Raw genomic sequence first — 26,165 nt, forward strand, 5'->3', positions numbered from 1 at the left:
TATAATCTGACATTGGTTTATATTTTGGTCCTATAATTTTTTTGTGATGATCAGAACTATTGACAGAGATTCTCTGACATAAATTATATAGCTTTTATAACGTTCAGCAATCAGAAAATAATAAAAGTCGTAGTTAAAACTTTGATATAGATGCCTAGCTAGTGGTATGTTGGACTTGAAAGTTTGTAATGGTTCTAAGAGAGATGTTTAACAACCTTCACAAGAAGTAGCAATCATCATTTTACTGTCTTTTGCCCCTACTTTGTGATTATTGTTGTGTTTGCTTAATGATTTTTTTAACTGTCATAAAAAAGCACATTTATCTGTAGGATTATTGATTGGTTACCTTAATTTTTTTAGAACGTCTCAAAAATTGTTTTCTTAAGTCTTAAGTAAATGCAGTACATTGTGTGCAAATGAACAACGAGCTTTTCGTTACTGTTAATTAGATCAATAAACTCATAAGAAACATACTTATTGAAAGTAGAAAGTTAAAAAAAAAACAATTTATTACAGCTTATACTTTGTGGGGATGAAAAAGCTAATAATTAAATGTGTTAAATTATTCTGTACATATTATCTGTACTAATTTCTCTAAAAAACCTGTTCTTCTCTACAAGGGAATACTAATAATAATTCCCTAATGGACACTTACTTGTTTAAATATTTGAAAAATTTTACATGAAAAGTTAATACAGTTTTTAATCATGAAGTTTTCTGTAATTATGTACTAAAACTAAGTTAACATAACATTTAGTATTACTAAAATTATGATACTTACTTTTTCATACTAATGAGTTTATTTTATACATACTAAAATTAGTAATTTTACGCAAAAATGCAGATTAAAATATAATATCTAGAAGTATGTAGCATATTGGTGGTATAGTACATTTTTTATGGTTAGAAAAATTTTGTCAACCACAAATATTTGCACAAAAAGCGAGTAAGGTCTTGAAACCTTACATTTTTTCTTAGTAAGGGCACTATAAAATTATTGTTATTATGAACAGTGTCTTTACAAAACTATGACTGAGTTATGTTACAAAACACGTAATAAAAATATACAAATTTCTTCAGAATAAAATTCCTCAATAAAAATTTATTTTTTGTATAGAGGCTTGATTAATAAGTGGTGATAGACACTCAAATAATTAAAAGTTTTAGTGAGACTTGCGATTGGTGGCTCATTACTTTGGCAAATAATACGGTCATAACTATTTGTTTATAAAAAAAAATACTAGTCAATTACTTGAGCATGAGATAAAAAAAGCATTTACGAGTGGCTTGGATTTTTTTAGTAATTTTAGTATAAAAGACTAATTTTATTGATGTATGATCACAGGTACTGTTTGCAAGTTAAGAGATCGTATGGAATGGAAGAATTGGTTCAAGAAGTAGGCAAAAAATAGAATAGACAAAATACTTTCAAGACTCTTTAATATTAAAATATTCAAGTATTTGACAATAGGTTTAAAGTTTATGATAATGTGGCCAGCTTGATCGCTTTTGTATCAAGAGGATATATGCAGGTACTAAACTCTCAACTCTGCACTGCTCAACGTGAATTTAATCCCAGTTGGAGTGTTGAGAACTGTTAAGAATAGAAATAATATTTTTATAAAACGCTATGTACGGTTGAAGCACTCTACTGTCAAATATCTTACTAACATGTAAAGCAAAGTCCCAAGAAACATTGTAATCGTCAAGTGTGAAAACTACTTAACTTATCTTGCTGAGATTTTGCATACTAATTTTTAACAAATCCAAGATGGTTTTTGAATAGTTCTTATCGAGAAAAATTAACAACAATAGCAATAAGTAAGCTCTGAATTTTCAAAAATACGCTAGTTTTGACTTAAGTTCAACAGTTTTCACTTGGTGGCATCAAAGTAAAATCGAAGCCACCAGCAATTGAATCAAAGAGGCTTGATTATAATATCCCTAAAATAACCGTCGATTACTAAAGTCGTTCACCAGTGGTACATCAAAAAAAAATTATTAGTCTTGCAGCTGGGTATTGTGGCTACCAATGATAGTCTTCTCTAATAGACAAGTGACTAACGTTGAAGTCTACTATAACTGTGAAAATAACGGTGTTCCAAGGAAAAGTAGGCATTCTAAATGCTAACGTCTATGATAATATGAAAGGAGACGTTCAGCTGGAGTACAATCTGCTCTAACATTTCAGGGCTTTAAATACATTATTCTAACCAATCAGGTGCTACCAGAGCACCTTTTGCTACAACAGCAAGCCAAAGATAAAAATTTTGAGAAGTTCAGTCAGCTACATCAGCTAGAAGTCTTATCAGCCTGCTTCTCAGTGGTTCGTCCCAACGGAATACCCATGAAAGAGGCATTCTCCGGATCCACTTCTGCGACCGACGGTAAGTAGTTGGTTATCCTAGGAACAACTTGAAGACGAAATATTCATCGGCCAGCGGCATACCTTCTTAAGACTCAAGCTACCTGCTGGCTCTCCATTGTTAAGAACATCCATAAGAAATGACAGAAAGTATCACCACTGCCTCTTTTCTTTCTTTTCTTACGTCCACTTAATCACCATCAATCTCATTGGTTATTTTGGAGACAATCTAATGTAAAACTACCTCACCCCATATATATATTTTCACCACTATCCCCAACAACAATTTACCTACTAATAGACTGTATAAAGCCAGCCACTTTTAAACCATGTCAGTCGTTAACTGGCAGATATTGTGAGTGAAGTTTTGTGCCACACAGCTGGGCACCCTAGCTATTGATGACCCTACATTATCCTCTAACCTCTAAGAATTGAACCAGTTATTACTAATTCTCTCTAAGGTCTGCGCTGGGTAAATCTATCACTGGGTAAAGCTTTAAAGGAGAAATAAATTTGAGGAAACGGGACAGTCTTCAAGAGGCTGAGAATGAGCTCTGCGAAAAAACGTGCCTAGGACATCGTCTACAGCGTATCACCAGGGGACATTAGGAAAGAGCACTAAAACTAGCTCCAAGGCTTAAAAGCATTGTGATTTTTTAGATTTTTCTCTTGATTAGTCTGAAACTACAACAGCATGCCAGAGAAAATTACCCTTAGGTATCAAGGCAGTCACGTTTGCCGGTAACTTGTTCATATAAGTTACTAGATGGTTGAATTAGAAGACAAACTTAAAACGCTTTTATTGTACACAGTTTTATGAGTCAGGAAACTGATGCAGAACATACATTGAGATTAAAATATGAGCATTTAAATTGGAGATTAAAGAATCCACTAGATTAGAGATCACTTTTTCATATAACCCTGATAGTATTTACTTTAATCTTCCAGCTTTTTAAAACAGGTTGAATAATGTATATTTGTCTTTATTGTGGCACTAAAAAACAAACAGATGAGGCTTCAGGATATTGGTGCTCTGGGAACAAAGTATTGAGATTGGAAAAAAACATTTTTGATTCTATACTTTTTTTAGTGATAACTATTCACATATTTATCAAACAGCTTTTTTTTGTTACAACGTGAGAAAGTGCAAGTCAGCAGCCCATGGCTAACAACTATTTTATGGCTCAAGAAATTCACAGTACTTTCCAGTATCATTTTTTTAGAACTTCTTTACAGTTTATTTGACCACAACTACATGACTACTCTTGCAAGATAATGGTTATTTGAACGACTTACAAATTTTAGATACTGACTATTAAATAAGCCGTTCAGAGTCTTACGTGGATTAGAGCCAGATATCCCCACACTGTTAAGCTCGTACCTAATTTCCGAATTTTCTTGTGAAGCTAAAGAACAATTATGCTAAGCTCCTGAATTTGTTGGTAGTTTATATTTTCGTTGTTCCTGCATCAAGATCTGTTAGTAGTCGTGACTACAATATGCTTTAAAAGCAAGTATAATTGTAACCAAAAAAAATGTAAGCCATTATCCATCGTTAAGAAGATAGCTTTAGTATGTTAACTGATGACTTATTATAAAGGATAGAAAAAAATGCTTACAGTATTATAATATATTTTTCTTAAAATAGTTTAATGCTAACATAAGTGAAGGTCATTTGCACAGTCTAATATAACTAACGCAGATTCCCTACCATTTTCCCGAATACCAATACTGGAAAGACTATTCTCCCAAATAACCAATTCCGCAAATGCCCATTCCCCCGCATGATCAGTTACCCCCATGACCATTTCCCTGATGTTTTACGCCCCCAAACTTTTTTTTCCTAAACGGATGTAGGTTTTTTATTTGTTTTGTTGTTTATTTAGTGTCACCTATTTAAATGTCGACAGTTCAAAAGTCAAATGAAATTGTGGAAGTCCTTGTTTTTTCACGGCTTAATAAAATTTCACGTTAAATTATAAATTTCAAACTCTAAAAATAAATGCTGCACTGGAAATTGTGAATAATAAGCGAATGAATCTTGGTGGCTTCGTATAGGGGAGACTGAGGTACCACCGTCACCTTAACATTAATGACCCGAGTTGGCTTTATACTTTTACTATAAAAATTGAAGAAAATAGCATAAAATAGAAGAGAGTGGAAATAATTTCCAATTTATTTAAAAGCATTAAAATAATTTTTTAATATACCTACTAGAAACGAGCTTGAGGTAAAAAAGCTCAAAAAGTAAGGAACGGGAACTTATATACTTTCGGTGGAAGTAAATGTATGGCTCCGTTGTAGTTCAGGAGATAGAGCAATTGTCAAGTAAACAGGAGGTCATGTGTTCGATCCTCATTAGAGGAAGATATTTTTCTCATTCTTACTTAACATCAAGTAATTCCAGTTTTTGTTCACCCTATAAGATAAACAAAGCTTAAACCATTTATCTTTTCTCTGAATAAGTTTATATATATACATTGCTTTCATAAAAAAAACTCGATTTCTACTTGTTATTCAAAAATAAAAATAAAATTCATTTTATTACAGACACCTTATCGATAGTAGTTTGACATTGATTTACAAATTTTTTTGACTTGTATTATTGAAATTTAAAATAACTATGTACTTTATATTAATTAATATTATGTTAACAGATTTTTTCTTTTTGATTTTTTTTAATTTTTTTATTTTTGTGAATATGACTCATTGTATACTTTTCTCCGTAAGGAAAATGTTAACTATCCTACACTGTGACTATACCTGTCATTAAAGTCACATAGACTTAGACGATTTTAATATCTTGTCATTTAAATTTTTCTGATTTGGTTAAAAGCGGACCTATTCAAATAAATTTAATCCCTTGTTACTGTTTCTCACAGTCCCATTAATAATTATATTTTTTAGGATACCATAAAAAACATGCATCAACTTGAATAGAACTGTAATCTGGGAATTTTAAATTCACCAAATGAATGAAGAAAATAAAGAAAATTCCTACTTCTCATAGTAATAATTAATTTTAGTATTATGCATAAAACTAATTGAAATTGTACGAAAACAGTTCCATCTAGCGTTTTCAATGATATAAATAAAAAACTATGACAAAAACTTTCTACATGATAACCTTAAAGATGGTTTACTATCTTGTAACAAAAATGCTATCAGTCGTACAAATCGTATAGCTATGCAACAATTTAATAAAAATTTCACGAACAACTCTTTTGACTTCCCAATCTCTGTTTGCAATCGGTTAGGGTTTTAAGGAAATTAAAAAATTGCTTTAGCTTATCATACTAAAATTTTTCCAAATTATAGTTACGGTTCCTTTTTTTTCTTATTTATAAATCGTTGCACAAAGTTTTCTCTACCATTTGATTTTCGTACAAATTATTTTCATTTTTACAAAACTTTACCACTACTAATTGGTTCAATTTATATTTTTTTTGTAAATTATATCTTAATAAGAACGAAATAGCTCCTTATAGGATAAATATAACTATTTATAATGGTTTCCAACACCCTAAAATGCCACAGTCATTAGCAAAACCTTAGTTTCTATCTGAAAGAATTATTTCACCTAGGGTAGTATTTATTCAAATACAAAGATTAGGTCACGTACAAGGACAGTGTGGTACTTTTAGTCAAGTTATTAGTGTTCCAGTATCTGTTAATACTATAGTACACTTCTTTGTCATGAAACGTTGACGATAAATACTGTTTTTACATACACATTAATAAAAAATTAATACATAAATCTAGCTAAGTCTATGGTTTGGTTGAGAAAAGGACGATTAAACTTTGGTCAAACTACTAAACACAATCACTCTTATGTCTGTTTTATAACAATAGTATGGATCAAAGTTTCTTCAATTCCAATGTGGAAGGCAACTCTTGGAATCATATTGATGATTTCAGTGAAGCTGTTTCAGTTGAGAAAGGTCTTATTTTACAACAGCAAACGTTGATTTGAAACGAAGATAAATATATTAGAATTGCTCCTGGGAATAGCATTGTTCCATAAAGTATTTTATTAGACGAGCATGTTAAAGAGTTGTCTTTTCAAGATATTTACTCTGGACAATTTGACGTATTTCGAGAAAGTGTTAAATTTACACCGTGTATGATGGCTACCAGAGAATTTCGACGTTCTGATCGACGAAAAGTTACCCCATGTAATTAATTTTGCATTGTAGTAAGAATTATGTGATTATGAGTACGATATTGTCCTACAGTTTCGTTTAAGCACATTGGGCATGATACAAACAATACCAAAGGTTAAATACAATCTGAAAACTGTATAAACAACTGTATATAAACTAATCTTGCTTTTCTTTGATCAATATCTTACTCTGCCTGTATTGGTCAGATAGAAAAAGAGATTAACTGGTGAACACAAGACAATTAGGCAGACCAACAACATTTATAACACTGAGTGCCTATGAGTTAGGGTGGACTAATTTATTACGAACTTTGTGTGAATTTTCAAACAATAGTGACCTAATTACTGCAGAAGCCTTGTAAGAGTTAAGTTTTATTTAAAAAATTTCACTCATTAATAACGCTGTAACCTGTGCACTTAACTCAAATAAGATAGTAAATGTCATTACGAGTATTATCCAGTCAAAAAGGTATTCTCCATTTGGTCAATACGTAGTAGTCCACTATCTTAAAAGAATTAAATTTTGAAATTATAAAAGCCCGCATGTACATATTTTTCTTTGGATGGAAAGTGCTCCAGAAAATTGTCTTAGTAAGAGAAGTTAAGTTCAAACTATCAATATGATTGACACTTTGATCTCCGTCCCTTAATCTCAAGCTTCTGGAAATATAGATTTTCAAAAACAAAAACACACTTTTACGTGCTACAAAAACATCATTGCTAATAAACCACAAAAATGAAGATTTATGGCACTACTTATGCCTTGCTGACTAACAGTTATTTTAATTCCAATGAAAAAGAGGAAGCAAGATTTAAGCAATATGCTACTTGATATTCCGGAATATGGATAGATTTAGAAAACTATGACTGTGATAGTATGGATGATTTTTATGGAAAGAATCGCATTTTATCCGATAGTGATTATCACAAAACAGTGACCGCAGGAATTAAAAAAATAAAGGTGTTTTAGAACTGATTACCATCTTAAAAACAGCATAATACATACAATTCTTTTGTTTTTAACATCATAAAATCTTTTATTAATTTTTAAATTATTTTTAAAGAATATTCCTGCACTGTTTACGTTGTTAAATATGTTAATTTAACTAATAGACGCATAAGTCATTAACAATGGAAGATTACAGACATTATAAATGAATTTCCAGGTTGAATACTGTTAAAATCACTCGAAAAATAAGCGTTGACGCGTTTAGCATCGTTGAAATGAAAGTCAATAAGCAGCTTGATATTTACAAAAAGAGCACATGTCAAGATGCTCTGTTGATTTTGCTTGCGTTATCATAGTATGGCCAATTGATCGTCAAAAAATTATAAAAAAGCTCAAAGAAACTAAAGAACTAAGCACTGACTTTACTGACATTTGAAAATAAGATTGTTTTAATAAGTATGAACAACGATCTTATGACTTGGAGGACGTTACACTTGAACAATTTATTTCAAAATAAAACAAAAAGAAATGAGAACAATATATATTAAGAAAAATGTACTGAGATTCGTCTGATATAGAAATTATGACTTAGGTAATGATCTTAATGATTATAAAAGGGAAACACTTACTTTGCATTTATCATTTAAAAATAAGCATAATGATATTTTTGTATGGATTGAAATTTATTAACATTTACGATGAAAACAAAAACCTCATTCTAAATAGATGGAAAGAATTTAAATCAAATTTAGAAATTGCTAAAACAATAGAGATATATTGCCAAATAAGCCGAGAAAATGAGTATTTAAATGAAGATGACGTCACAGACGTAGCTGAAAACATTCCGGCACCTAATCCATTTCAAGAACCATACAACAACCTTAATGCAGACTTAAGTTTGGATTCGCGTTTGGCCAGATTTAATAAATTAGGTGTCATCGCAAAAACAAAGACAACATTATGGAACTTCATACGTTCTGTGAACTAATGAGATGTGCTAATGGAGAACAGACAGATTTATTGATGCACGTTGCAAATCATGTTTAAACAGCTAATAATTTGCCTTTGCAAATATTTTTTACTGGACCAGCTAGCTTGGAAAAACCTTTGTTATTGAATTGATAATAGAAATATACAATCAACTTGGTGATACAGATGATTACTGTAGAATATATATCCCATGTGCATCAATAGGAAAAGCTGCTCTTGCCATAGATAGTACAACTGTTATGTACAACTGTTAATACAGCATTAAAAATATCTATATCAAAACTACTTTTGCTAACAACAAAAGTCGCTCAATAATACAGATCATTATTTAAATACGTTAAAGCTTTAATTATAAACGGAATAAGTATGATAAGAGCTTAACTATTAGATTAACTTAACAATATATTTAAGCTAATCACAGGTAACTTTGATACTAATTTTAGAGCATTAGATATTGTTTTGATCTGTGACTTGCGTCTATTACCTCCAGTTTGAGCTACTGCTATATACAAACAGCCAAAGCAACGTATGATCAGACCAGTTTTAAGGCATAAATTGAAATATTATAAACTAACTTTAGTAATAAAGTAAGTAAATACACATATTTTTTTGTTACTCACTAAAGAAGGCAGTGGTGACGTTTTTAGTGATAATGATATTTCACTGATTGAAGCAAGATTTTTTACAAAAGAGGATGCTGACAAGTCTTGTTCTTATGGGATACATTTATTTCGAGACAATCATTTAAGTTTTAGATTGTCATAATAACGTCTAACAAACACGTAAAGACAAAATAACATCATTAGCTTACGACGTACTCACCAGATGTCATGACAATGAGCAAGAAACTTTTCTAAGGAAGAAACTGTATAAGATGTCTTTGATAAATAGAGAAGAAACTCCGAAGGAAATAATTTCGTACTGAACAAATCCTATATTCTTACATATATCATAGACGCTGTCGATGGTTTAGCTAATGGCGATAGATAAATTTTAGTTTACTTAAAATAAAATGATAAAGAAAAAGTGACTCGAGTACGGTAACAATTTTCAGATGAAAAAACAGGACAAAATGTAGGAAGAAGATTAGCTGCTTATGATATTGCTCACAGTATTTTAGAAAAAGATGCTCCTATGTAAAAAAAGTGTCTTCAATTCCAATGAATAATAATAAAACTACTGTGGCGAAAAAAAATCATTTCCCACTACTTTGTGGATGTGCAACTACAGTTTCTAAATCTCAGGGCACTGCATTTAAATAAATCACTTATGAATATCATAAATGTCATGCAATACAGGAACTATATGTTGCAATGTCACTAGTAACTGATATACGAAGACTTTTTATAGTCAATAAAAAGGATAACTTGAAGTTTTACCATCGTCGAAGGCATGATCCATCTGTGATATCTTTATAAGAAGATTTCAAAATTTTATCACTAAATAAATTGGAAACTGTTACTCAAGTGACTTTAAATTTTACTGGCAATGTAAAAGGTTTATCATATTTTTCACTAAATTGTCAAATCCTTAGAAAACATTCTTGGGACAATATAGATATGGTCAGTGATAAAATAAATTTTGTATATTCTTAGAGATGTGAATAAGTACTAAGGATACTATTGATATTTCTAATCTTAAATGAATAGTCCAATCTAAACGACCAATTGTCAGAGCAGCGGGTATTGCTATTGACCAAAACGAAGCAGATATTTTCAATATCTGTGCCTAAAGTATGGACATTCCAATTCGAAATGCGAGAAAGATTAACGTAAAAACTACAGCTGTAGACAATATCTGCTTAGCACACCGTATTTTATAAGATGTAAGAGAAATCGTCATTGCTGTGGTATATCTATATCACCAAGTTCAGACATACACAATATAAAAAAGTTTGTATACAGACTTTTTTTTCTTATGGGAACGTTAGTTCCAAAGAATTAGGGAATCACTTACACATCTTTCTACTGATACTAAGTGGCAGTTCTAACATTAGTGTTATCTCAAAAGATTCGCAATAATGAACCAATTTTCTTTATGATTCATGACTAAATAGTGACCGTACAAACCAACCACAAAATATGGCAACAATCAATGCAGTTTTTTTAAGATTTCTAGATACGTTAAAATAAGAAGTTTTTATTTCTTACTTGATTTACCACAAGCCAATTGTTTAATTTATGAAATATAATCTACATGAATTCACTAACAAGATTAAAAGTCGTACAGAGTAACAGTTAAGGGTTCTAATGTGTCTCTAGTTTTTTATTCATTTCAATTATTTAACATGCATACATTACCATTTTTTGCAATATACTTTATTGAAAATCTATTAATCATTAATTTTACATACTTCAATAAAAATTTATTATAGTAAATGGTTTTCTATTATTTTCTAGCATTTCTTTTTAATATTTATTGTGGATGTCATTTACGTGATTAAAAATGAGTGTTTGAACTCATGACAGCTGAGAATGTAACGTTAGAAACGTTGACGATGTAAGTACTATTTTTAAATTTAATATCCCTTATAATTTTTAATTTTTATTTATTACGTATAAAAATATTTATCGCAACAATACCTTATGTATGACCAACTATCATAATTTCAAGGATACTAGCACTACCTTCATTCACAAAATCATTCCATAGAAAGTATAATTATATTATTATACTGTTTATCACACAATGTCATAAAAGTATGGCTTCGTAGGTGTTTTTTACTTTGTAATATTCCTTTATTTTTGAATTTGAAATTTTTTCTAATCAATAAAAGAAAATACATGCAAGCATATACATACAATGGTTATGTATTACGTGCCTCAGACAGGGTTGACATTATATATAAGCTTTTTTTGTACAATTTGTATCTGTGGTGAACAGGATACAATAAAATGGGTCTATTTTGATGTTCGACAACGTACAGATAAATAAATTAGATAGCTGCTGTTTTATTTACATTTATCAAATTAAGTTTACTTTGTATTTTTTCTATCATTATCTTGAAATATTAAGTAACAGATCCCACTCAGGTCATCTTTTAAAATAAATGAAGCTCTAGGAGTCTAAGTAGGACAGTACTAGTTTGGACTAAGCAATCAATAGTTTAATGAAACATGTATTTTCACGAATACTATTCACAATATTTCTTTATTCCGTGCCTAATCTAGTTAAAACTGCACCATGTAATAGTCCATCGACTTTTTTATATTATCCTTCAAACACTTTTGATGCTTTGTCTATAGAATATACTCTTTTAATCAGTCTAGGCATGGTTAGTAGTTTTTGGTTATTGGTTGATAGCTTTGTTCAGTGATATTGTCAGCTCCATAATTTCCATAAAAAGAATAATTCTTCATCTTCTGTCATGACTATCGAAATAGTGGATAAAGTTTTTTCTGGCTAAGTGGAATATAGTTCAAATTCCTTTGACATTCTTGACTTTTTGTAATGCACCCTTTTTTAAATCTGAAATTATTTTAAAAAATATGGCTCTATTATCTTTGTGGTGGCTGCAAATTAATAAATCAATCTGAATATACAAAACTTTTCTACCGTTCCTCTTTATGAGTCTATCATTACTATTATTAACACAGAGGTTAGCATATTATTTGTCATTATTACAGTATTTTTAAGTTAGATAGCCAGCAAATTTGTGTATAATATTTTACTTTAATAGTATTGCACTTTTCACTATTCTTTAAAATACTAACTGTAATGCTGTTGACATCCATGATCATAAAATAACCCAGTTTTTTAAAACGTAACAACATTGTCATCTGTCAGTGAATATAAACTATTTTGCTTCGTTGTTACTTGCCATACAGATGCAAATTTTGTCAGTATGTATTGAGCAGCTTTTCGAATAATTTTTTTTTAAGTATTAATCCTCCTAGCACTAAAAGTATACTATGAAATGTGTTAAGCTAAAATGAGATATAACGTAGATACATTTCGTACCACGTATAAAGCTGCGTTAAATATGAGTCTTCTCAGCTTACAGAGTTTCTTAAACATTTTCTTCAAGGTTAGGATATTCACAAAAAAATACATTAAAAAATGTTTTCTTTCCCTTGTATTAGAAGCAATTTCCTTCTTTTAAACTTGTATAAAAGTATCCTCTTTGAAATTTTAAATGACTTATGTTTAGCACACTGAATATATTCAAATTACTTAAAATAAAAGAAAAATGAAAGTCTGTTTATTGGGTAAGGCACTCTATGAACCTTCTATAATAATATGCTCCTTTACATTTTCCAGCGGTCACAAAAGAGTGTTAGGTTTTGCGAATCCTTTCCATCGCTGCACATTTCTTTAATGTATTGTAGTAAGACATATTTAAAATAACGCTTTGCCAAGGATCTCGTTGCTAACATATAAATTATTGATTTAAGTTAATGCAGTCTTGGAAATAATTAGCACTACCAGTACAGTGTTTCGCTTAAAACGTTACTACCTGTAGTGGTTTCTAGAATATAACATTCTTCTCTTATCTGACTCTTGAGAGAACTGGATGGCCTGTAAACAAACTGACATGTTTCCTAAACTAAAGGAAGATCATTACGCTGGATTCTGATTTTTATCCCTCTTAATTTTGGACCATTGAGTATGGGCCATAATCATATTTTGTTTTTGTCCTGCCACAGCATTAGTTTCATTGGCTACTTTTTATAAAATAGAGAAGTTAATATTTTTGTTACGGTGTGTTAAATCTTATTTTCCTAATTGTAAAAAAAAAATAATTAATGAGTGCTTTACATATAAGTTAAGTGGTTTAAAATATAGCACGACGGATCATTCAAATGTTGTTTTTATAAGCAATCCATAGATAACACAAGCAAGGAAGAAATTATTTTTATTATAAAGTTATTTTTTTGTACCTAACGCTTAGGATACTGTTCCTTCAGGGTATTTTTTTTTCTTTAGAAAAAAAAAACAATTATACCCTTTTTTTTACTAACGTATTTTGAACAAAGGACATCGGTAATCTTCATTTCATATTCTATGAGAGTTTTCTTTCTTATTCACAGCATTTGTCGTATTTTTTGACATAACCTAACAGAAATCTTAAACAAATCATAAGGTTTTAAATGAATACAACAATTTACGTCACTAAAGTACACACTACTAGTTTGAAAGGGACCTTTTGTGTGTTTTTCCTGACTTGCATACATTAATTTTTCTCGAGAGCACAACATTTCATTATCTTCCTTTTGTGTAACATAATTTATATATGTGAATCAAATACAAATAAATAACAAACACACCCTTCAGGCACTCAAGTTCGTTCCTTGCATCATAGTAATATTATCGAACATTCAGTTAAGTCAACGGATTAATAATGTGTAAAATAAATGAGTTAAATGTCATGATTTTTAGAGATATTTAGCAATATTGTATTAGCAATAACTAGCACGTATTACAGCTTATCTAAAATCTAATACTGTCAGAAAATAACTTTTTAACACTTAAATTTAAAAAAAAGGGCAACAATAACATTAGTTGAATTTAAGACATCTCAAACGCTTGTCTAGTAGCATGTGCAGCTACCTGAAATTGTTTGGTGTAAATAGACAACTTTACAGCAATATACTTTCTTTCAATAAAAAAATAGCAGTTTTCCACTATCGAACAAGATTTCATACTCTTATTTGTGTACCATATATGTAGATACTAATACGTAAATTATGGTATGAGTATCTTTGTTATTTTACTACCCAAAATACATAACTTGTGAAGTACAGTGAAGAAGTCAGATAATCTTTCAGCCATAACTTGCTTGGAGATTAATTATTATTTGTTACGTATGTTACCAATACTTGAAAATTTTTTGAGAACATGATGGATACTTAATGATACATCCAGTACATAGCTACAGGGTACCTAGAGAGCCCTTGACTCGTACTTAGCTAGCACTGACCAGATGTTAAAGGGGTATTCATCAGGAACTGAATAGCTCCTTAGTTGATACTAAATGTATACTTTTATCTACTCAATAAAAATTTCATGAGCATTTGGGTGAATTTTTACTCTAATAAATTGTAAGATGACCTGTGTAAATTTATTAAGTGCCAATATTGAGTACTTAATAAGTGCCCGTTAAGTATATCAGTAATACTCGTTTTATACCTGCAAAGATTGGCTTGTACTGATTACCAGTAGAGTACCAGCCAAGTAACCGTGAAGTACTTACTAAGGAGATACCAGGTCATTGTTGATATCCATTGAGTTCTCTTAGTGCCTGATATAACTTCTTTAAGTTCTGTGTAGCCAAGTAAAAATTTTATTCTACTTGAATCATAACAATTTTTCTATAACTAGCTGAGCATGTTCTTTAGTTGCATGAAATTTGCCAAGAAAACAGCATTTTCATATTTCATAAGCTTGTTTCAGCTCATTTCTTTTTCTAGACCGTCCCAGAAAAAAAAATCTCTCATATGGGTCAGCTTGGAAATTCATACCTTTTTTTTACTAAAGAATTTGTTTTATAAATGAAGATTTGCGTCTGAAAGAATAAGTAACATTTCCGAGTGCAATTGACAATTGAGATTTTACTAGTTAACTTTTCCATTTTTTTATTCCACCAATAGCACTAACCTTAAGTTGATGCTAGCGCTACAGGCTCTCGTACTTGATCCAAATTATAGTATAGATAGATAACGTCCCTATTATGACCTCATTTTTCTCGTTATCTACATCTCGTTGTACTGTGGTAACCATTTAAGATTATTTCTTTTAAGCTCGCTTTTGCTCCCTTCCTCTCTTTTTCTTTCTTTTTGTGATGGTCCTAACCTTAAGGTGGTAATCACCATCCATTAATTTGATATTAATAGGTCGTTTAATTTGGAAGGTCCCTTACTGCAGTTGGTAACCATGCTAGCCCGCTGTTCTGTATTATAATAGTTATTTTGTTATGATTACAATAATTGGCCGCATATCAAACAACAACAGTGTAATTAGCTAGTTGGGGCTCGGACCCGTATCCCTTAAATTAATGAAAATCTGTCAATCAATTAGTCAACACGTCAATCAATCCATTAACCTTAGTCTTACTCTTAGCTCATAGGAAAAGTAAAGGCTTTTACTTCTACACTTTGTCATACAAATGGATTAGATAGTTTCAACCTAAGATTTCTCATCACCTGCCTTTTAATAGAACTTCTAATATAAACTGTGAGCAAGATACTTGAGCTCATTGCTTTTAACTAGATTTTACAGTATATGGAAAGTAAAGACATTATGATTTAGTTCCAGTCTGGTGACAGAAAACTACATAGCTACCAAACCACTGTGATTTGCATTGTTGACAATATTAGAAAAAAATGGGTTATTAGAAAATCAAACTTCTAGTATCATGGATCAAACTAAACCCTTTAATCTTGTCAGTATCAATCTATTTATATCAAAGTCATATCTATTAGGTTTTTCAACACAGCTGCAGGGATTAGATCTTATCTGACTTACAGAATATAGACCATCCGATCACCTGACGACAAACTATCTCAAATCCTTTACCTAAACTTAGATGTTCCTTGAGATAGCCTACGGGGTACCATACTTTTCTTCTTGTTTATCGAAAATCTTTCAGAAGCTTATAAGGATTGCAGCTACCACATGAACGCTGAGGATTTCTGGTTCTTTATTAATTTTATTTAATGGTAGTATCAAAAAATCTTAAAATATTGTTCTTAAAGCCAATTTTATTCTTCGTTGCATCAGTGACTAGCTAAAACTCAAGGTATTAAAGGTATATGTAATTAACTGGAGAAGGCTTGTACGCTGCTTAACTTGGCACTGAGCTGTACTGCGGTTATAACTACTAAAACAATAAAACTGTTTGATATCACTTTTGTTTTACTGAAATAAATAAATAATACTGAACTATTTCTTATTCACTCAAAAATTAATTTTTTTACTTGGATTTTTGTGTATCTTTGCTACATGAACTTTTTGCTACAATGAAAACTGAAACGAACAGGTGCATTTTTTTTAAACTTGATAATCTTGTTTTGTACTTGTACAGCTACTTACATGTAAAGTAGACTTGTAATCGTTTTTCAATGCTGTAGGGATCATCTCTCTAATTTTAAATAACTTTCTTTATATTCTTGATAAGTTCAGAAATTTTTTTTTTTTGCAATACAAGACTATTTTACTTTGACTCCTTGGGCTGGCCCTGTGGAAGTTGGGGATCACACTCAGGTAATAAAAGTGCAATTTTCATATTTGTGGATACGTGTGGACCTTACTGGAGCACCTTATTCACTCATTGTCTTAAAGAAGCGTTAACGAGTACCAGTGCTAGTGTGTTAGCAACAGGCTGTCATTGCTTTTTTCTTCTTCTCTCTATGTCTCTTAACTCAAAAGACAGAAAATACATTCGCTCCAAACAGCAGTCTTTTGCTTTGATAAATAGCCTGATGGGCCCTTTATTGAAACTTTGGGCAGCAAAGACGATCCAGTAGACAACTTTAATATCAAACAGTTTTAGTATCCTTAAATTGATCAGCTTACATTATATTTTGAAAAAGCCTCATACAATTAAGTCAACAACCACAACCTTATTACTAATGTACAGTGCATGAACAATAAGCTCGGCGTCTTATGGTAGGCTCTAGAATTTGAAAACTTACTGTTAGATTTGTTTTCTTTTTTTATACATCCCACTTTATTTAAAAATATTTTTTCATTAGTGATTGTTTTTATAAGTAAAGTATAATATTCATCAAAACTTGCATTATATAGTTTTTAAGCGTAAAATTATTTCGGAATAAGGAAATGGGAATTCGGACCACTTTAACCCTAACTGAGTGTCTTGAGACGAAAATAAAAGAAGGGTCTATCAAGTTTGCACAGTTCTTTCTATGAACTTATAATACTTATAATCACTTTGATTCATGATGTTTTAGTACTCTGACTGTAAAAAAAAGTTAAAGAGTAAAAAGATGTTTATTGGGATATGCGATTATAAGCTAGAGAATTTTAATAAGTGGCTAAGTCATACTAGCTAAACTCGTTGATAATATTGCGGAAGATATAAGAACTGCTAGTTTTAAAATTAATAGGGATTTAATTAAAAATACTTGTAGGGTTTGTTAAATAGAGAAAATTTTTTAAAAATAATTTTAAAAAAAACTCATCTTTAGTTAAGTAAGCATAAAAAACTCAAAATTATAAAACAGAAGTGAGAGTATAAAGTTAGGACAATTAAAAAAATGTAAAAAAACCCTCTAAATAAAAAACTACTTTTACCCATAAAAATCAACTAATGGTGCACTTTATAGATTGATCAGTGAGAAAACTATGTTTTTTTTTTAGAAGTCCTTTAGGCTGATATATGTTGTCCTGTAGAAGGATGGTGCTGCTGGGCTTATTAGAACAACTAAAGTTATTTCATGGACGTAGTGGCCAGGCTGACCTATATACTCATGTATACTTATATTAAATATCGATTTCATATATAATTAAATAATAGTATTATTCATTTAGGTATTTTACATATTATAAATGTTAAAGATACAATTATTTTTTTTGTCAAACGAATAAATATTAAAGTATTATTAATTTAAGTTTTTTTAACTTAAATATTTAATTATACATTTATTCTCAATAAATAAATATTATATTGTTAGTAAATTTATAGATGTACTATTTAACGTCTATGTATCAAATTTTGTATTGAAAAATTAATTTAAATAATAAATCTACAATTAATAGAAAATAATTTCATACACAACATTTTTTTTAATTTAACTAAAAAATTAAAAACTATTATAATAAATAAAAATTAAATTAAAAAAAGTACTATCAAATGAAAAACAATAATGAATTAATTATTGAATTAATTTGTAATGCAAAATATAGCTTAAATATTAACTAATAAAAATTATTAAATAAAATTTTAACTTATGTATTAAAAATCTATTATAGGATATACGAAAGTAGATTCACTGATAAATTATTACGATTTCTCTAACAAGGTATTTAAACAGTTCTTCCGTGTTAGATATCGACAGATAAGGATTACTGGGGCAAAGTTCTAATCTAGGGATCGAGAATCTGTTACAGAATATACAAAAGGAGATTTACTATTAAATTATTACGATTCCTCCTTCAAGGTATGCGATTAAATCTTCTGTATCAGAATGGACGGATAAAAACCGTCAGGGCAAGTCTTTCTAATCTTGTAATTGAGTATCTGTTACAGGATGTACAAAGATTACGATTCCTCCTTTAAGGTATGCGATTAAATCTTCTGTATCAGATATGGACGGATAAAAACCGTCAGGGCAAGTCTTTCTAATCTTGTAATTGAGTATCTGTTACAGGATGTACAAAGATTATTACGATTCCTCTTACAAGGTATGCCATCACTTCTTTCGTAAAAGATAACAACAGATAAGAACTGTTTGGGCAAGGTTCGAAGTAAATTTAAGTTTAATTATTTTAATGGTGTTCAAAAAGTAGGAAATAGAATACATAAAAGACTTCAAATTAATGACTTAAAAAAATTTTTTTTTTTTTTATTTTAATTTTAGTTTATTAAAAAATTTTTGTCTTGCATGAAAAATAATCTTATAAGGGTAAGTTCTTATTAATTCTAAATAAGTTGAAAATTTATCAGTTTGAATTTGTATCTATAAAATTGAAAATTATGATGAATTTTAATAGTTTTTACCAATTTAATACATAGGATCAATAATTATCAAGAATTTAATTGATAAATTAAAAACTAATATGAAATAACTTTGTGCCAGCATTTGTCGTTATACAGAGCATATAAATAAAAAAATTCATATAAATAAATTCATGGGTGTTAATAATTAAAAATAATCAAAATAAAAGCCATAATATATAATTCTTAATTATTATTAAAAACAATTTTAATAAATTAAATGAAAAATTGTTTAAAGAATATAATAAAAACTTTGATAAAATACCCTCCTATTTAATTTTGAAAATAATTAAATGAATTATTAGTTTTTAAAAAATAAAAATTAAAAATTATAACCGTGTTTAAATTTATCAAAGGATTTAAATATTTAAAATTAATAATCCACTATACAATAAACTCATATTATTAAATTTAGGTATAGTTGTAATAAAATCATTTTTTTCAAATTTTATAATTAAAATAGTTAGGAAAACAAAATTACAAATAAATATGTAATTATACATGAAAATTAGAATAAAGTAAAAATAATTTCATTCATTGTAAAAAGTAATATTAATTTTTTTAAATTCAATGTAACAGTAAAAAAAAAATTTTTTTCTTATATTTAATTTTAAATAAGTAGGAATTGCCCGTAGCTTTTGTTAAATAACAATTAATATCATTCAATTTTGCCCTTGGTTTAGAAGCAAAAATTGTGGACTATAATCTCACGCTCTTTCACAGGCTGTGGAACAGCAGATAGTCTAACTATTTGTTCATCTGTATATTGGAAAAAGAAAAAGCAAAAAATATAAATAAAAATAGAAAGCATTAAGTTTTGTAAAATGTACATGTCTACATACCTTTTCTTGATTGTCTTATTTAATTTTACATGATTCCTTAGTTCTGCTTCTATTAAGATAATTAACTTTATGCAATTTCCACAAATAAAGTATTTTTCACAGTCAAATATGCTTTTTCTCTTAATTTTATTTACCTTCACAATAAATTACAAAAATAACTATTATTTTTCAAGCAATGTAACTATAAGTATATGGAGCAATATAACAAGTTAGATTGAAATATGGAACTGATATTTAGGAGCCACACTCGATGAGTGGTGGAAAGCTACGAACTAAAACGCCACGCAAAGAAATGCACCTTGCACGAAGTCTTAACTTAAATATCTTTGTCTTACTTGCTATAGGACCGGTTCTTGCTGACTCCGTGTGCTTAGGCTTAGCGGTTTGCCTTGATTGTCACTTGACACTTCCGAGAGCCACAAAGTACATAGTCAGCTTTGTGAGCCGATGACTTTCGTTAAGTACAATTCTTTTAAGAGTCTTAAAATTTTATCATGGTAATAAATATAATATAAAATGGAATACAAATAAAAAACTTATTTATTTACGCAAGTCGTCACTTAACAGTCTCCCCTTCTTAAAACTATCATGGTCCTTGGTTAATATATATTAGCAATTAGAGTTTAATATAACTCTTCGTTATTAAATCCATTTTAACCGTAGGTATAAAAATCTATCTTTAATATTAGTGCTATAATGAACAATGATATCACTGTATATAATAGAATGTAATATAATAAAGTATGCGATGATTAATGTATAATACTAATACATGTACTTGGGGTTGTGCAAAAGGAAATGAAGTATAATAAAAAGGCAAATGTCGATGTAATACATGATATGTAAGGTAATTTTAAAATTTAGTTGTCATAGCAATATGTTTATCCTATGTGTTGATTTAAGAGGAATGAGTTTCCAAGGGTGGTGGTAAGTTCCTCACTCAAATCTCATATTCCACATCAAGGAAAGTCAAATCTATTGTTGTTTTATAGTTAACGTCTATTTTTGAACTCTGTTTATTAGTAGTTTCTATTTGAATGCACCTTTCTTGGTGTTTAAAATATTTTGTAATTGGAATGTGACCGCTGCATTCTTTACAAGGGATCAAGATTTTACTAAGTATGTTACAAAGTGTAATATGTTTTGGTAAATCACTTTAGTTAATTTTATTTTCTTATTAATCATGTATTATTATATTGCTCTCTATTTGTATTGAAGTGGCAGAGTTATGGGCGTATCTCAGACCATATTGTTGTAATCCTTCCAAAGCTCTTTATGTAGACGGCTCATTGCAGTATGTGTGAAACGTCATATACATGGTCTTATTATCTGCCCATTGTATTGGTAGACTCATGTTGGTTATGTCGTTTAGAGGGCCAAAGTACATTAGACATTCATTCCATTCATCTTTTGTTTTGCTTACTGGCATTTTTGACATCAATCGTGGTTGTAAGGCACGATTGACATTGTCTTTTTTTGTTACAAGCTTAGATTTAGTACCTTGAATATTAAGTTAGTGAACTACTATTTGTCGCATTTCTTCGGCTTCCTTGTTCATTTTCATAGTATATATGGATTAGTGTTATGTTACTACTTTGTCTCCTGTTTGAAAAGTAGATATCTTTAATTCCAAATCTGCTTTCAAAGAACCTAGTCACATTATTTGTGTTAAAAGAATTTTTTAACAACACGTGTATTGTCTTACCATTACGGTTAACTCTGAAAAACTGTAGTGAAAAGGTGTCTGAGTCTTTTTTGGCAGTTTCGTTACTGAGGTGGCTAGGTTTTATAGATGTTGGTATTTCTATAATTTCACGCATGAAAGTCGATAGGTCTTTCGAAGGTGAGTATTCACTTTTGAGATCTATTTACACTGATTAAAGGGCCCTTGCTGGTGCTTGGGTTATCGGTACCATGTCGGGGTCCTTAATTATTTTGTTTGGATTCTTTGCATGAATGGTCATGTCGATGTCCGGTCTTGGAAATAATGGTTGGTTACTCCATTACATTTCTATGATTGGGGTTTTATTCAGGGTCGCTGCCGCAACTGCAGCATCACACAGTTGGTGATACACGCCCTTTAACCAGTGTAGGGTGTGATACATCGCTATTTTTTCAAGAATTTACCTGGGCCAAACTTATTAAGGATTGTCTTTAATTGGTGTGTAGTTATGAGTCCTTTAATCATTATATCCATTCGTCTTCCATTTTCCAAAATATTATATACTCGGATTATTTCTATGTTTGTCAAGTAAGCGGCTGCCATTGCAGCCTCTGAAGGTCGATACTATATAACTTTATAGCTTGTGTATGGAACAGCACAGGGTTGCTTTTGTAAAGCTTGAACTGTGCCATACTGTTGTAATAACTGTTTCAGTTCTAGCTTGGTCATACGGCCCTTGATAATAAGGCTTAGGCAACGTCCACTGATGATGGTGTCAATTATCTTTGTCATTTTATATAATCTGTAAGCGTGAATATGATGGGTGTTAAGGTGATTATTGGTTGAGACTGTAGATGTATAAGTGCTGTTATTCGTTGTAAGGATTTGTAGGTTATATGGGGAACGTAAGTGTAAAAATAAAATACGGTTTATGAAACTATGAGATAATAAGTAAAAAATACACTGGTAGATACAATCATTTCTTATCATGCTATGCCGAGCTATTCGCAGATTGACAATGCAATGAAATGAGTAGTTTTAATACATGCTAAAGCTGAATATGAGAAGAAAAAAAAAATTTTGCAATAGAGTAACATGCAACTATGAGAAAATACAGCATGCGCTTTTTTTAAATTTGAAGCCTAGCAATAATTTTTGTTATTATTATCATTATTATACTTATTTATTTGTATTTTCCTTTTTTTATGTATATATGTATACAGACATTAATATGCAACAACTAAAACCAAAAGTACTTCATACAAATCTTACAGATAAAACTTAACAATAAGGTGCAATAAGAAGAAAGGATTACGTTATATTTGTGCTTACTAATATAGTTTGCATCTGATACGGTAACAATTAACTGAATGTAAATTGCTCATTGATTTTACAAAGCCTAAAATTCAAATCTTAGAACTATGTGATGTGTCTTACGACGTAGAATGTTGCTAGTTGAAGGGGAGGGGTTTAACTATTGGGCTTATTTTCTACTACTTTTGATCCTTTCTCGTAGATCACTGATTTTGGTACGGGTTAACTTTGTTTCTGAAGTTTGTGTACAGCCTTGTCTTTTGCATGTAATTACATGTCTTTGATAAGTCATTAACTCAACTTGTTTTTGACATAATTGGTAAGTCAGTTTTTTGATCATTTTGTATTTTGCACTTCTTTTAATTGGTTTAGCATATTTCGTGCGATACTTGAGTTCATCGTTCTGCAACGCTAGAATAGCGCATTCAGGATCTTCGTATTTTACATATTTTTGAAATAATCTTCCTCACCCATTTCTAACGGTATAACAATATTCTAGGGTACCAAAAAAAGAGAAACGATAAAGAAACTATTCCCCCTTTTTGTTTCTTCTATATCCCATGGTAGAAGACACATAAGTCTTTTTGGATCGATGTTTGGTATGTCGTTGTCGCTTTTTCATGATGTTCATGAAGAAATCCTTTCTGCTTGACAAATAGTGGATTTCATTTTAAAAGTAGAAAATGTTTGAGCTTCCTCTTCTATTTTTAGTGTTTCATCGAGTTTCTTATGAACTGCGTCACTATTGTAAATGGCGGTTATAGCTCGATGTGTATAACTATGTAAATCTGGAAGCATGTGCATTCCATTAATGGTTTATTTATTCTCTTATTGTTTAATGACTTTATGTGAAGAATGATTCATGTTGTCTCTAGTCTCTATTGATACTTCATAATCGGGGTTCATGGAGTAGCCTGGAAGAAAAATAGTATCAAATTACTATTTATCTATGAGTCCATTTCTAACTTCTAGAGTGTATGGTGTGGGAGTATCAAACTCCGTGTCTTCATTATAGGTGTAGCCTTAGATAATTTAGATATTTTTTGTTTACCTTTAATTTTGACATAAAGTTCAGTCAGTTCGTGTTCATTAAATTCTTGTTTTATGGTTACTCGGGATTCTGCGTTCAGTGGCTTGATAGTGCGTTTTACAATTTTTTATCGTATCTTGTCTTTACTTGCATTCTCACTGATTTGTAGAAAGTAAAATTTGTTGCTGAATGTACACTCGTGTTGTACATGAAGGCCGCAAAATTTAGCTAAACTGTCCCAGTCATCATAAGTTTCAAAGTAAATTCTTATAAAGCATGACTTTGCTCTAGTGATCCGATTGTTAAAGGATGATATACTGATGTAGCTAGATGATTGGTCCTTAGAGCTCTTATGAGTTGAACAGACATAAATATAGCATGTCAGTCTGATAGAATTCCTCTAGGAGCACTGTAAACTAATACTAGAGTTTGTACGAGTGCATCGGCAAGCGTGCTTGATCTTAGGTCTGGTACAGAGACTAATATGATGTATTGAGTCAAACAACACTGTATGGTTAGCGAATGGCAATTACCATTTGGTGTTATTTTTAATTTACCGACGGGATAAATGGAAACTTTGTCAAAAGCTTCAATAGGTATATCTGTAAGCACCAAGGGTTCTCTTGTTCTTATTCGTTCAATTTTTCCTCTTGACATTTGCTGCATTTACAAATATAATTGAGAATATTATTTCTCATTCTAGGCCAATGAAATCGTTCTCTTATTTTCTAGTAAGTTTAATTCATTCCCTTTTGTACACCAACAGGGCTGTCATGTAGTGTTTGTATTATTTCATTACGTTCTTAAATTTTTGGAGAATCAACATTGCCGTAATAAACAGTAATTTGTATGAGTGTTTAACAGTAATTTGTATCAAAAGTTGTTAATAACATTTCTGTTATCAATCCAGGTTCTAATTTGTCTGTAAGATGTCCACTTCTTGAAATTTGGAAAGTTTTTAGATTTCGTCTCAACAATATTTTTTCAAGTGATTTAAAACCTTTTTGTAAGACTTTCTGAAGTAACTAAATCGGTAGATGTTTCATTGATAAAGATTAACGGTATATAATGTCCTCCATAAGGTGTTATTAATATTTGGCCAACTTTTGGTTACTTCAATTTCAAATAACTAAAGTCCAGTGCACCTATTTATCTCAACAGTCTTGAGACAGATGTGACTGGTTGACAATCTTTGCTAATAAAATTAACTACATTGTCCCTTTTGTACGTAAGACAATACCTGGTGGTAATAACGGTGTTTATCAGCTTGGCTCTATTTATTTGTACTGCTGTATGTATTGATTAATGGGTGGAAAAGGGTGTAAATTCGATAGAAGCATGAAATCAGGTGCAATACTTAAATTTACTGATTTGTTTGAATTGCAGTTTATTTGTTTGTTGTTTTCATACAAGTTATCTTGGATTTCTACTGTTATTCGTTCCAACTCCAGGACTTTAGACTGTCTGTTTTGTGCAATAATAGAGGTACTTGTGGGCGTTGGTGTGCTTGAACTTAAGGGTGTATTTTCTTAAATACGAGGGGTAATTAATAATTTTTCAATCGTCACATATATTTTCTTAAAACTTCATCTTCATCAAAAAGGGGTGTAAAGTCCACTGTACGTCTGAAGAGATCTGCAATTTTTTAATTTAATACGAAATCATCAAAATTATCGGGATTATAGGTGTCCATTTTGATTAATATGTCCTGAATTTCAGGATCCAGCTTGTCTCCATCAGAAGATTGAGTTACTAATAAAAAATCCGTATCAGCTTGCTCGGGTTTATCATCGTTACGAGACTTGTCTACGTATTCTTGAAGACTTTGGTTACATTTTTTGTGAACTTTTATATTTCTTGATGGGTAGCCTCATCAATGATAATAGTCGTAGTTTTAGGTTTTTCTTTAAAGACGTTGTCTTTTAAACCTTCAGTGAGTGAAATGGGTGTAACGGAGACTTCAGTATTTGTGGCGTCTGAGTCAGAGTCAGTATCTGTATTCAAGTCTGCTTCCGTTTCAGTTAAATCTTGCCATAATTCATTTCATCCCGGGTCATATACTGGTGGTTGTTTATATTCCTCTGACGATTTTTTAGTGTCACTTGGATTGTTCTCGGAAAACATACTTGTCCTTGACGATGCACCATTGTTAATTATATTTTCGACTGGTAAGTG

The 26,165-nt window shown here is 30.4% G+C and overlaps 1 protein-coding gene across 1 annotated transcript in view; it reads left to right on the plus strand.

Annotated features, from left to right (window-relative positions):
* LOC106645282 (cytosolic carboxypeptidase 6) overlaps positions 1–26,165 on the plus strand; it is a 486,558-nt gene that overhangs the window by 4,682 nt on the left and 455,711 nt on the right. The gene's annotated exons all lie outside the window — the stretch shown is intronic.

Source organism: Copidosoma floridanum, unplaced genomic scaffold, assembly GCF_036245765.1.
Source record: "Copidosoma floridanum isolate Cflo_tuat_1 unplaced genomic scaffold, Cflo_Japanese_pri ptg000027l, whole genome shotgun sequence".
In the NCBI taxonomy this organism is placed as follows: domain Eukaryota; kingdom Metazoa; phylum Arthropoda; class Insecta; order Hymenoptera; family Encyrtidae; genus Copidosoma; species Copidosoma floridanum.